This window comes from Onychomys torridus, chromosome 5 (genome assembly GCF_903995425.1).
Source record: "Onychomys torridus chromosome 5, mOncTor1.1, whole genome shotgun sequence".
Lineage (NCBI taxonomy): Eukaryota > Metazoa > Chordata > Mammalia > Rodentia > Cricetidae > Onychomys > Onychomys torridus.
The window spans coordinates 8,639,692-8,654,941 of NC_050447.1; the positions used below are offsets into that span (position 1 = coordinate 8,639,692).

The 15,250-nt window shown below is 38.4% G+C and overlaps 1 protein-coding gene across 5 annotated transcripts in view; it reads left to right on the forward strand.

The window, feature by feature from the left end:
* Inpp4b (inositol polyphosphate-4-phosphatase type II B) overlaps nucleotides 1–15,250 on the forward strand; it is a 739,919-nt gene that overhangs the window by 218,735 nt on the left and 505,934 nt on the right. For all 5 annotated transcript variants that reach the window (XM_036187401.1, XM_036187404.1, XM_036187402.1 and 2 more), the window contains one exon: nucleotides 13,721–13,892. The gene's annotated coding sequence lies outside the window, so the exon portion shown is untranslated. The remainder of the gene's footprint in view (nucleotides 1–13,720; nucleotides 13,893–15,250) is intronic.

Consider the following 15,250-nt stretch of genomic DNA (forward strand, 5'->3'; position numbering starts at 1 on the left):
ATTTTGCTTTGTGACCCAATGAGTACTCAGTGTCATATATGTGAGCATTGCTTTGGAACTATCTGTTGGAACCTGTTATGCTCAGCAGTAGATATACTACTAATGATGGTGATTCCCTCTACCAAAATCTATGAATAGCCTTTAAGTAAAGGGTAGGGCATCTGGAGCCCCGCCGCATTTCATGACTGATTGTTGATATAGCCAGTCATGTGCAGGCCGAGTGTAGGCAACCACAGTTGTAAGCTAATGATTGCAATGCTTGGACTGAGTGTAGAGGGTGGCATTTCTCAGCTCTTCTCCATGTCTCTGCACTTTAATGTGTTTCTCATATTATTTCTAAAATGTTATAGTTTGCTAACAAATTATAATAATGTGGTGTACTACATTTCAAGAGAAGAATATGAAACTTGAGAAACAACCAGAGAGACCCAAGAAACTCCAACTTCTATGCTTTTTCCTTCCCTGAATAGTCTAGAAATTGCATTAATGTGATCCCCATGACCAGGCAAGATGAAAAATAAGCAAACTCTCTGCCCAGGGAGTTCTGTAGGATTGGCATTGCTGTTGAGTAATTTATCAGATAATTTCATGCAGGCCATTTCCCCTTCTGTGCTTGTCTTTCTGAATTTCAGGAGACATTATGATTGAGTGATAGACACAGCCTCTGGAAGAAAAATCTGTTTTATGAAGTTGGTAGAAAGCCTTCTCTAACTGTGTTCCTAAGCCACATTTCATCTGAGAGCCATGTAGTCCCAACTCCTGGTGTGATTCCCAGATCTGCTGTGTCTTGATGCTGCACTAGTCCTGCTACTGAGAGGGAAGGTTATTCTGGGTAGCACACAGCAGTCTCTGTCATCAACACTGCTTTCTTATGTGCTGTCACAGGGTCAGTGTGCCCTGTGAGAAGATGGATGCACATCAATTATAAACTTATGTGAATTGCAATGAAGTACATCTCAACATTTGTATCTCCACATCCTGGGACTGAGTGGAATTTCCCCCTTTTAGTGCCTAATTTTTCAATAGAAACAAAGACTCTATTCAAGACCTCTGGCAGGCTAGAAGTGCATGGATTCAAGGAAAGCCACTGTAGGAAAAAGAGGGACCATGTGAGCATGCCTTGGTCCAATTGGAGGCTTATTTTCATATTCATTTGTCATTCTTTTTTCTGAGTTTGATCCACTAAGTTTTCATTTACAAAGAACTTTGCTATAACACTGTGGTATCCAGTAAAAGTCTGAGTCCTTAATATTAATAAAAGTTGATGTTTGTGTTCTTGGCTTGGAAGACTCCTATTTGTAAACCATCTTAAGGTTCATGACCTCTGAGTATTTACAGTTTAATCAGGGTGTGGATTTGGGTACTGTGAGTTGTGAGACTGATGCATGGGGCTAAATAACTAGCCCACAACTGAACCTAGTTGCTGCCAATCATACAATATTAATATTTTTGTAGTACACACTTTTTGGTATATAGGATATATGATAAAATCTTAGTATCTTTTCTTTGTAATGGAAGGATATATTCTGAGAACATGATACTTTGGACACAAATGTTATTTGTGAAATTTTCAGGAATCTTATGAATAGGTATATATTTATATGTATATATATTATGCATGTATATATTATATATTATGAATTTCAGCTTTCCCAAATGTCTGCAGTCATAGCTCCCCCAAATATTGGGTCTATTGTCATGTGATATGTGTGATATCCAATAATAAAACTGACTCAAAAATAGATGATCGTGTAGCATATAATAGTCATTTATCCTTATAATGCCCAATTTATTATATTATACATTTTCTGGGAATTAAAGCACTTTCATTTATTATTAACTGTGTGTTAGTTTACATCTAAAAACATCCACTGTTAACAAATACATATGAATTAAGCTTGGGTTCAGTTATTTGTTGTAGAAAAATTAAGACAATAATAGCATTTGTACTGCATATAATTTTATTCCTCTTTCATATAAAATCTGGAGGGTGACAGTCAAAGAATACCGGGTAGTTCTCTGATGTCACCATGGAAAAAGACTATTTCTAGTGGACTTCTGTTCTCACCCAGAATCACCTAAGGATACAGTGGCCACATCTTCATTGTCTTCCTGTTCTCCGCAGCTGGAAGGAAAAGTAGGGAGATACTTCATTTCAGGAAGTTCTCCAGGTGACCCTCTTACTGTTTCTGCTTGTATCAGAGGGACTGTGACTTCAGTGTGAGGAAGACTAAGAAGACTAAGGAATGATTTTTAGTCTACATGCCTTCCGATAGAGCTAGTGTGTGTGTGTGTGTGTGTGTGTGTGTGTGTGTGTGTGTGTGTGTGTACTTCATTTGATTCTCAAAAACTAGTATGAGAATTTGTTTCACTTACTCAGTGACATCAACAGTCCCTTTATCCTGAGTGCTGTATTTATTTCTTGTGGCTTTATTAGACGGTTGCTCATGAGGACTCAGTGCTGAAGACTTAGTTGATATGCAGAGATGTTTATGGATAGGACGTTTGTGAGGTGAGGACCCTGAGCATGCTTCCCTCAATGCTCTAATGCATTCATGAGATCCCAGCCTCATGGGCTCAGTAGGAAGTTAGACATCAGTTGAGGCATGTCTTTGAAGGGAGTGTTTTGTTCCCACCCCCTACTCCTCTCTTTAGCTTCCTGACTTCCATGCATTAGAAGCCTCCTCTCCCAAGCACCCACTACTGTCACTGATACTCTGCTTTGCTCTGGCCCCAAGCAATGTGTCAATCAACTCTGACTGAGCTGTCTAAATCTGTGGTCCAAAATAAGCCTCCCCCATTTAAATTGTTTCCCTCTGACATTTTAACATAGTGACATACAGCTGATTAGCACATTATCCTTATATGTTCTTGGTTAATATGGAATTTTAATAATAGGTTGATTATATTAAAATGCAAATGCCAAATGTGGTATAACTAGCTACATATTGCTATGCCAAGTTCTACTAACTAAAATAAGATGTCCCCATTCCCCAGCCTTGTCACATTTTAAATGCACAATCCCCAGATAGAGGTAGTGCTCATATATGTGCCCTTGTAAAGTACTCATTTCTCCCACTTTGGCAGGACTTCAGACAGTGGTGTAGTGGAGGGCTGTTAGAGCAGCGCCTTCGGTGCCTTACACGATTCCGTTCTTGCTTCAGCTGGTGCTTGGGGGTTGTTGTGTGAAGTGGGCAAGCAAACCAGAAGTAGCAAGGGGTTCAGAAAACAGTTGACTCTTCAAGAAGCATTTTTCCTATTCAAGAGAAAATGAGTATGTGTGAAATTAGAATAATAAGTGCAACTAAGCGGATAAGTAGCTTCTAGGAAGTCATCAGCACCATGGGTATTTATAGATGGCCCTCCAGATGAGCTTTGTGTGCAAGAACACTTTGGATCATAATTTTTATGAGGAAAAAAAGCCTTTTGGGAACAATGTGGTAAGTGTTCCTTTTAGAGATCTGTCAGTGAAGTTTTAAACACTTTAAGTTAATATAATATCCGACAATGTGAGTTTGAGCACAATATTCTTTTTTTTAGGAAAAGGGAAAGAAAAGATCCAGAGAAAAAGAGAAGAGACTCTTGGGCTTTTTCTTTTAGGGTAACACATAAACTCAGGCTCATACAATCATGTTATGAAGCTTTTTTTCTGATTGAACAGAAACATTCAGATTCACTTTGTTCACTTACAGCCTGCAACATTGCCTTATGCTGGACTTGGCTAATGAATTAAATCAGCATCTTGACAACTGGTAGGCAGACTCAGCAAGCTCTGACCTTCCACCTGCAGCCTTGGGACCTTGATGTTAATCATACTAAGCCACTACTAGAAAATCATTAGGAGCTTTGAGGAGAATCTAGGTCAAGAGTCAAACCACAGAACAGCCAGAATGAATATAGTAGATAAATATTTTTAAAAGGAGATGAAATTTCAATCTAGAATCATAATAGATAAACACTCATAAAGAAAAATTGGAACATCCCATAAAATCTGAGTAATGTTTTGAAAGGAAGAGTGAGAAGATAGGCTTTTGTGTGTGACTGGAATATACATGAAACTCACCAGTGCTAAGGGTGGGAGAGCAGACACTGAAGATGGGGAATGGGATGAGAACTGCACAACATGTCTGAAATTAGTGACCACAGCCCTGGCTGGACAGTGCAATTTGGTCAGGGCAGAAAGGGTCTTGATGGTAAAACTTCTTGCATTTTTCAGTGGCAGATTCTGTGAAATATATTTTCTGAAGAAGCATGTATATTTATAAATACTTGTGCAGAATGAGACTATATCCATATGCAAAAGAAGAAAAAACAAGACAGCATGAAAGGAAACCTACATTACCAACATCCAACCTCATCTGTACATCAGCACTTGGAAAAGCAGCTCAAGGGGTTTCTGGTTTGATTTGAAGAGACTGACAAACCAGAATCCAATGCACATTTTGTAGACACCAAGAGGTCCCCAGCAGACATGGATGGTGTCACACTGTGTGACAGCTGGGACTGGGGCATTTCATGACACATGAGGCTCCTGGCACACACACACACACACACACACACACACACACGACAGTGTGAGGAATCTGTGTGCTAATTCTCTAATAGTAAAGCAACAGAAGAATGGATACAATGGCCCTCATATTTGCATATGCTCAGTTTTATAGTTAGTTTTATGTCCCAATATAATATTTATCTCTTTTTCATATGTATTTTTACAATATTCAACAAAAAGCATGATCAGATGAATTATGGAATAGCTGCATGATGGCCAATAGACGGTATTAAAATTTGCCTCTTGTTCATTTTGCTTGTTTTAGTTAAGAATTATAGGGAAGTATTTATGCAGAACATTGCACAAATAAGTCAGAATGTAGTCTGTTTTCCTCATCACCTCATATATAAGACTGAAATCAGTATTACAAAATATAAGGGCACTTAATAATCATGATAAGTAACATTATGTAGATAGCTGTTATTTAGATGATAGACATATCTGCTTACCTTTCAATCCTTCTAATTATTCTATAGTGAGTATACAACCTATTATAATGAGAAAAGCAGCAAAGCTACAATTACAAACTTGTAATCATCCCTTTGTGTTTATGAATTTGCCTCTGATTTCCAAGTTCCTAAAAGATTTATAAATGTTCAACAGATTGTGAAAACTGACACTTTCAAAAGGACTCATTTTATAATTTGATCTTAGTCCAGAGTTATCTGATTTCACTGTTCATTTTCTAATAAACAGAAAGATTGCCAGTGGCTTCCTCCTGGAATTTTAGCACTTTCAAGGCCAGAATATTACATGTGAAATGATTGAAAAAATTCCTCTAGGCAAACATTCTTAAGATCTAAAATGTTTGAAAATATGTATTTGAACAGCTGTGTTTTAATCTGATATTTTAAAATTGCTTAGTGCTTCTTCATGCAGGTCTTATTTCCACATTAAATTCACTGTGGAGTTAGGGACATTTGGTTTTCAGACTGTAAATTCATGTTTGCAGGAGAGAGTTGGCTCCCAGCATGGGGGGACTCTAGTCCTAATGCCTGTTGCAGCCCTTGGTATCTCAGGAAAAGGCACAGTGGTCTCAGACACTGTGAACAAAATTGCTAATGAGTTACCACAGATTCTTAAATGACACTCATCACCATATTCATTAGCTTTCCCCAAATGGAAAGACGCTTATAGATAAAGGGATTTATACAGCAGCAAGCCTGCTTCTGAAACCTGCTGACAACCACCTTCCAAAGTTTAATCCTCTCTCAGGGAAGATTATCTAGTGTTTTTTTGTTTGTTTGTTTGTTTGTTTGTTTGTTTTTGTTTTTGTTTTTGTTTTTTTTTTTTGTTTTTTTTTAAGAGGATTCTGAGTGATGTAAGGAGTCATTGGAGGGGAAAAAAAATCACCTGCGCCTGGGTCATCTGTACTGCCATGTTTATCTAAATGATTTCTTCTGACTGGATCTGAAAAGCATAATGTACAGGGACTCTTGAAACCTGACTTGCAGCAAATATGTGCACTGGTGACTCCCACAGTCACGATGTTCTCTTAGCACGTTGTTCTTCCTGTGCATAGGCACAGAATGTCATGACATGGATCTAAAGAAATCCCTTTGAGTAAACAAGAACCTCTTAGTTTGGACCTTAAGGTAGTTGAAAACAAGCAGGACATCCTGTAAGTTTGGTTATCAGTCACACCTCAGAGTAGAATGCTAGTCTTCTATCCTACTGTTGGGGAAACCCTAAGCAAGGCTTTCATTTCTCCCCACACCATGCATGACATCTTGGTGTTGTGAAGACTGAGTGACAGCATGGGAGTCTCTAGCCTTTTAGTCTGTTAATCATGTTTTAATGAATGAACCTTGACTTTCAGGACAAAGAAAATGATTTTCTTTTTGAGAACAAATGAGATATCACAGCCTCAGAGACCAGAACAAAAAGTAGGACACAGTACCTTTTTTTTGTGCATCTGTGGAGCCAGTGGTTCACTGGTGTCCTAAAGTACCAGTCAGGGTGAACCAATCATTATAGTGAGAGTGGACAGGCCATTTATTGAGGATTATGGTGGTTTTACAAGCAGCATGGTTTAAAATGCTTGCATCTTAATAAATACCAAATGGCTTTTGTGATAGTTATTAAACTGCCAGTAAAGACAGAAAGGGAGATGATTGGTCTGAAGCATTTATTTCAGTTACCCTTTGTTGAAAAAAAAAAACGAACCCAAAATTTGTTCATCTCACTTCTGCATTAGCTTGTGGTCAGTTGGAACTGACCTCTACAAGGCAGATTGGGCTGGCTGCCGAGGAATTTTCACATGAACATCATTTCAGGGCACCATGACATCTGGACACAGGAGGGAGAAGCTTTGTCTTGTGATATACAGTCCTCATACAATACATGGGATCCCTTTTCCCACATGTCTTTGGTCAAAAGCAAGTCATACAACCTTTTCAAATCCACGGAACAGAGATAAAATAAATAACAGAACAGCAGGTAAGCCTGGGAATTAAGGACATTTTTAGAAACAAAAATTAACTTTTAATTTATGTCCCCACAACCAGCCTTGATTAAACTCAATAGGTTGAAAAACAAGCTATCAAAGTAGAAGGAAGATTGTCAGGAGAAAGGTTCAGGGGGAAGATGGGTAGACGGAGGATTGTTGGGAGAAGGATTCAGTGAGAAGATGGGTAGACGGAGGATTGTTGGGAAATGGGTTTAGAGGGATGATGAGTAGATGGAGGATTGTTGGGAAAAGGGTTCAGAGGGAAGATGGGTAGACGGAGGATTGTTGGGAGAAGGATTCAGAGGGAAGATGGGTAGATGGAAGATTGTTGGGATAAGGGGTCAGTGGGATGATGAGTAGATGGAGGATTGTTGGGATAAGGGGTCAGTGGGATGATGAGTAGATGGAGGATTGTTGGGAAATGGGTTCAGTGGGAAGATGGGTAGATGAGATGGGTAAAATGTGAATGAAAATGCCCTAGACTTTGTAGGAATGAGATTATTTTAAAAAGTTAAAAAACTGTCATAGCATTTCATAAGCACAAGACAAGATTTATAATACAGAAAATGATTCTAGGTGGCCAGAATGTTAAGTCTGCTGATGGGAAGTGTAGAAGTAGCCTCTGCATGACAGTCTCCATTTGTTCACTGCCAAGTTTATCCCATGACATCTAGATGACTCCAGGTTTGGTCAGTGCCTCTGTTTATATCTGCTGGCCTGGAGTCAAACTAAGAACTCCTCTAAACATCAAAGTTTAGTGAATAAATTTTACTTAATTTAAGTAATTCAATCCCATAAACATCTGTGTTTATTCCACTATTATAAAAAAAAAGAGCACCACTTTGTCTAGTCTTGGACTTTCTGTCATTTTGATGAACTTGAATCCTCTCTCCTCACTGAGCAGCTGGAGAGAGCAGTATCCACAGGAGAGAAGTTAGAAAGTGCACATCATCTGTGACCCCAGTCATTGATACATTAGTTTGCAGTTGTGCAGACTGCTAGCATGAAGGTGTTTATTAGGCAGGACTTGTGAGGTACTGCATCAGGGTTCCTTCACAGCAGAGAGAGAAGCAGGGAGAAGGCAAGAGGTACTACAGAGACAGCAAAGACTACACAGTCCTCCTCACACTACCACATGTAGGAACTGACGGCCTTCCAACCAATTCAGTTATTGGAGAAAATACATCTATATACACATTTTATTTAAAAGAAAACAAAAAAACCAATGAAAATAGTCATATCATAAAAACTAAGATATCCTACAGCTAATCAAAGAATAGGCCCTATTCTACACTGTAATGGCACTTGTGCTGCCATAGTTATGTGACATGTCATGATTATATGATCCATGTCATTAGTCAACACCATGGTGCCAATAGAGTGATCATACTCTGAACTCCTTCTTATAAGGCATATGATATTTGGGCAAACTGCTTTCTCTGTGGTTGACAATAAAAATAATATCCACCTTATAAGATTTTTGTGAGAAGAAAATGATTTGCTAGAAATAAAGTACTTATTGTTACAAAAGAGAAAAGTAAATAATTATAGAAATAATATACCTCCTAGCTTTTATGACTTTGACAGTGTGGGCTAGAATTTTGTAAAGTACGCTTCTATTGTGTTTTATCTAGGGCATTCTGTAGTTGGGTTTTTTATTTTTCTTTATTCATTGTTTTACTCTTTGGGGTCCCACCACTCAGCTTCCAAATAAATATACAGAGACTCATTTTCACTTATGAATGCCTGGCCTTAGCTAGGCTTGTTTCTAACCAGCTTTTCTAACTTAAATTATCCCATATTTCTTTAACTACATTTTGCCTCTGGACTTTTTTTTTTTTTAACCTTTTTTTTATTCTGTATATCTCTCTTTCCTTCTCACTCCATGGCTAGCTGTGCTTGGGTGATTGGCCCCTGGCATCTCCTTCTCCTTTTCTTGCTAGATTTCTCCTCCTATTTATTTTCTCTGCCAGGCAGCCTTGCCTATTTCTCTCTCCTGCCTAACTATTGGCTGCCCATTTCTTTATTAGACTATCAGGTATTTTAGACAGGCAAAATAACACAGCTTCACAGAATTAAACAAATGCCAACATAAAAGAATGCAACGTATCTTTACATCATTAAATGAATGTTCCACAGCAGAAATGAATGTAACACGTCTTAAACAAAAATTCCACAACAGCATTCTCAGCCGGAAAATCATCCATGTCTCAAAAGAACCCCTTCCTTGTCTTGGAGAAAGAAGAGTGTTAGAAAACAGAAACCAGCATTGCCTGGGCTTTGTACTTTGTTAATGTCAGTGGTGATGGACATTGTCTATAGACATAGCAAGGGAATGTATGCTTTTATATGTGTTTATGTGTATATTCATATCAGTAAACATTTTCATTGTAACTTATCTATCACTTACTATGCCAATCACACACACACACACACACACACACACACACACACACACACACACACACACTTTGTCTAATTTTTAGTAGCTAGCTAGCTGATGTGATTTTATAATATTAATCCAACTCTAATCCATACCAGGCATCCATTTTAGCCTGCTCCTGTTGGCTAATCTGTGAGTTCTCACTTGAACAGTGAGAAACCTGATTTCCACATCTACTGTGAAGTGCTAGCTTCTATGCATAGCGGTGTCAGAATTGTGAACCTGAATGCCCATGGGGTCACTCTCTGTCAGCTGGAACACAGTGTTGATGTCCAGCTCTTCTGGCCTTTGGTCTAGTCTTTTAATACATTTACAAGACAACTAGACTTGTTTTTATATTCTGCATTAGTCTCGAGACTTCTCAGTGTGCTGGCTGATTTGACAACAGATCTGAAGACCATGCCTTTTGGGTTGTGAATTACTGTGGATTTTGAGGAAGACATAGTATAGTGTGTCCATTATGATAATACTGTACAAAATAGTTTCACTCCTCTCAAAGATCACCCATGCTCCATCTGGTCAGTCTTATACTCTTGTCTCAAGTGCTTTTAGCTTTGACTATCTGTACAGTATTATCTTCTCCAGAATGTCATATGTAATTTTTTCAGATGGGCCTCTACTAACTGATAGTAGTTCTCCTAATCTATCCAATACTTAATACCTTTTCATATTGCTGAGCAATGTTTTATTTTGTATTAAATATGCACTAGTTTATTCTCCTATTGAAATTCACTTTACTTATTCTGGTGTAGGTGATTATGCACAGTACAACCACCAGTTAGTCAGTTTCAAGGTAAACACAACTTTTCATATCATGGTAAGTGCTTGCTAGGTTGTATGATAAAGCTGTCTTTAGCCATGAAGCAAACTGTCAACTTACCCTGCAGAGTTGTGGTTTATCTTATACTCTCATCAGCAAGGAAGGAATTAGTGGTCCTGTTGGCCTGCATCATTACTGCAGTTGTTATTGTGATTGTGTTATTATCATTAGATTTGTGATCATCATGTTGGCATGCAGTAATATTTATATTTTATTTTCCTGTGAGTTGTATTCCCTAATGAAAATTTATTTTCCTCATCTTTTTGTATATAATTTATCAGCAGTTTCTCTTGTTCAATGAGGTATCTGTGCATATATTTAGTCTATTTTTAATTCTGAAGTCTTCTTCTTCATCTTCTTTTTGTTGTTGTTGTTTTTGTTGAGATAGGGTTTCTCTGTGTAGTTTTGGTGTCTGTCCTGGATCTGTAGATCAGGCTGGCCTTGAACTCACAGAGATCCACCTGGCTCTGTCTCCTGAGTGCTGGGATTAAAGGCATGCATCACTACCATCCAGCTCTGAAGTTTTTTTCTTATGTTTACTTTTAAAGAGAGCTCTTTTATGTTTGGGATATAAATTAGAAAGTTTTTCTCTTTTCCTGTAACTTATGCTTTTAAGCTCTTTACAGAGAAAAGTTTGAATTTAGCAAAGTCCAGTTCTCAAGTTTTCTCTCACAGATTGTACTGGTGCTGGTGTCTTTCCATACCCATTACCAAGGTCACTGAGGCCTTTAGCCGTGATTTCTTGTGAAGCTTCTGGAGCTTGGTTTCTCTGTTCAGGTTTGCATTTAGGTTTACCAGGGCTGTAAGGCTCTACCCAGGTTCATTTTTGTGTGTATGGAGGTGTATGTGTTCTGGCACATTGTTGAAAAGACTATGCCTTCTCTACTGAATTGTCTAAGAGGAGTCAGCCATGTTTATGGGATTCTTTTTCTGGGCTCTCTGCTCAGTTATATTCACCTTCTTCACTAGTCCTTTGTCATTAAGTATTATTAATCGCTCTATGCTATTGTTGATCTTGATTTGTAATTGTCAGTGAAATTATATTGTAGAACCCCTATGAGTTCCTAGAAGGGTGTTTAAGGAGTTTCTAGATAAGACTGATAACCTGGGAGAGTAATAGAGGAGAAGGGCTGCCCTGAATGTGATCTGCAGTATCTGATAGGCTTTTGATCAGTGTAGAATCTGGACAAGGAAGAGAAGAAGGAGGAAGCCTGTGTGCACAGGCTCACCCTCCACTCCAGTTATCTGCTTCCTGACCTGCAGGAGGTGAGCAGTCTCTTGTGTTGCATGCTTCCACTACCATGATGTTCAGTCCCACTTGAGTCTAAAGCAACCAGGACAACTGGCCATCAACAGCAGCTTCTGAAGCTATGAGGCAAATGGAGGGTTTCTTGTATTAAATATTAGACACAATCTAACACCTAAACACAAATCATAGTAAACCTGAATGTGAAATGCAAAACTATAAATGTTTCAACAGAAAACAGGAAAAGCTGTTTCATGAATTCAGTGACAAATTTTTAAATACAACAAATTCTCAGACATTCTCTCAGCAGATGAATTATGAATAGTACTCTGTAGTTTTGCATTGAATCTTTTTAGAAGATTGCTAACTATTTATTTAGTGCCTTTCACAGATATATGAGTATTCAGATAGTAAAAGTCCATTTCTAGTGAGCTTTTAACTCTGCTCCTATTTTCCAGTATTACTGTATTGATTATTCTACATAAACTTTAGCAGTTACTCAGAAACATTTGAATCAGTTTGTTGCTATCTATCACATAGAGTATTGAGATTTTTAATGAAATTTTGTTAAGTATATAAATGTATTTGGGAAGGATTAAAAGCTTTATGACCTTTCAGTTCGTGAACATGAAGTATCTCTATTTATTTAAGTCTGATAATTTATTTCACTGAATATTTACAGACTGATGCATGTCAAGCCTGTAAATATTTCATACATATTTTGTTTTGTTCTAGTATAACTGTGTTTGTTTCTAACCAGAAATTTAATTGTGAATGACTCATGTGTAGCAAAGCAATTGGTTATTGTCCAGGAGTTTGTATCCTGCAACCCTGATGGAATTCCTTATTTTCTTCCAACATTTCGGGTGCCATTTTTGACATTTTGATATTTTCTAAATATAAATATTTTATACTTAAATAACAACAATAAATTAACAAGCTCCCTCATATATACATATACATATACATACACACACACACACACACACACACACACACACACACACAAAATCTCTGTTTCTATCTTAAGACAAGACTTCCAGGACAAAGTTGAGTCAGAGTTGTAGGAGAGGACATTCTTCTCTTTGTTCTTGTCTTAAAGGAACAGTGCCCATTTTCTTACCTTTAATCACAATATGTCAGTTGAAGGTCATTCGAGGGTAAGTCAGCAAAGTCCCTCTGTATTCCAGTTTTACCAAGAGTTTTTGTTGAGTGCACCTATTGGATTTTGTCAGAGTGCTGTCTCTATTGGTTGATGGATTCACATCAGTTGATAAGATTTCTTTGTGGCTTAGACTGTGTTGATATGACAGGTGATTTTCAAGTGTTGAACCAGATGTGAACAACTAGAATAAATCTCACTTGCCCTAAGGCTATATAATTCCTTCTGTACATAGTTGAATATGATTGGCTTCCTTTTTGTTGAGGATTTTTACACATCTATTCATAAGAATTATTAGCTTATGATTTACCTTTTTAATGTTTTTATCTAGTTTTTGTATTAAAATAATGCTATTCTAATACAATAAGGGGGCGGTCCTTTTATTTCTATTTTTCAGAAGGGATTGTGTGGTATGAATCTTAAAAGTTCTTATTAAAAAAAACAAACCTGGAGCCAGGTGTTGGGGTTAAAGCTGGAAGATCAGAGAAGCAGAAAAAGCTTCCTTGCCAGTTCCTCAGCTGATCCTGTTTCCTCAGACTGGAAGCCTCTGAGTCCTCATTCAGAATGGATCTCAGCTGAACTGCTGCTCAAAAGCTTAACCAGGCTTAGTTCCTTGTCCTCACACCTTAAATATCTTTCTGCTTCCTGCCATCACTTCCTGGGATTAAAGGCTCTTGTTACCATGCCTGGCTGTTTCCAGTGTGGCTTTGAATTCCCAGAGATCCAGATAGGTCTCTTCGTCTGGAATGCTAGGATTAAAGGTGTGTGTGCCACCATTTTCTGGCCTCTATATCTAGTGGCTGTTCTGTTCTCTGACCTCAGATAAGTTTATTAGGGTGCACAATATTTTGATCAACACAATATCACCACAGGATTGTTAAAGATTGTATCGTTTATCCTTTAAGTATTTGATAACAGAAAACAGTTAAGTTATCAGGATGGGGTATTTTCATTTGAGGACGTTGTTAACTATTTATTAAATGTATTTAATAGGCTTATGAGTGATATAATAGTAAAACTGTTTCTAAGCGACTTTTAATTTTTCCAGCATAATTTAAGAAAATCACTGAGCTCTGACTGAGACCAACACCACCACTGTCCACCTGTGGAATCCCTGTGCTCTGACTGGGGCAAACACTGGTGCTGTCCACCTGTGGAATCCCTGTGCTCTGACTGGGGCAAACACTGGTGCTGTCCACCTAAGGCAAACAGCAGAAACGGTGAGTTTTGAGAAAAGCAGTCATATGCATGAGGTAAGACCAGAGGAGAGACGACTCAGGTAAGAGCACTTCTGCAAAGTATGAGGACTTGAGTTCAGAGCCCAGCACCTGTGTAAGCAGCTGTGTGTGGCCACCTATAAACTCCGTGCTGTGGGAGGCAGAGAAGGGAGGAGTTGTCAGATTGCTAGCTGCCAGCCTAGAGGTCCGCCTAGACATTGTCACAAAGGAGAAAGGTAGAGGCGATCCTGGTGTCCTCCTTTGTTGTATGCACACCCACACATGCATGTGTGCACCCCCCATGAATAGATGACAGATCATATGATTGATCCTTTCATTCCTTTCTCCTTACTATCAACTCCCAGTTGCATAATAACTGATTTTTTTTTTTTTGGTCTAGAAAATGAGTAAATCCATGGTGATAAAAGAGCTCTCCTATTCAGTACAAATGTCTACAAATTACTTGCCATTTCTCCTACGATTACCATCAAAACCCTCTCCCTTTAAAACAGGCTCCAGGGCCTGATGAGCTCTCTGTTCTCATTCTCACTGTCCCTTTGTCACAGCCTATCTGCCCACCACACCTCACATCTGGAGCCTTACAACAGCCTTTCTCCTACTGATTTCCCAGCTTTTGTTTACAGTCTTTCTTTACTCAGAACCTTCAAGTACCTCTGCTTCCCGATGATAACACATCCTCGAATGTCACTTTTCAGAATACTTCTCCATCTGCACACTCTGTTGATCTCATGTTGCCCCTTCACCAAGGAAAAAGTACTTCAGTTTACCGGAATCCTGCAGCACTTGACAAGCTCTGTGATCCCAACATGTCTGCTACACAGTTAATCCTCACTCCTACTAGTGTAGATGTTAGTCCCTAACTCAGATCCTTCATATATCAAAAGTGCTTATTAATGAAACACACACAGTATTGAAAGGTGACATTTGACGTCTTTTCAATATGTTTTTGCAATAACAGAGAAGACAAGAATCTATCAGGCTGGAAAGGAATAAGGCTTCATGAGAGTTGCTGGCAGGTCCTATTTCCTCCTTCCATCTCTCCAGGTTCTGTGCTAGACCAAAAGAGTCCATAGAGAGCTTCTCAGTGAGGTTTCATTGAAGGTTCTTTCTGTGACCTGTACTCTTACTTCCCAACTAAAGCCACAGAAAACAGACTTTGATATAAAAACGAGAAGTTTCATATAGGCCTCTGAAATGGCTGGGGTGGTTTCCTTCACACCTCATAACATCTAACAGAAAGAAGCCTTCTAGAAATTCTTTTGACAGTAAAATTAGAAAAGGGCCCACATTAGACTCTGTTCAGTACTCAAACAAGAAAAGATGAATTTGTCTATGGCTGC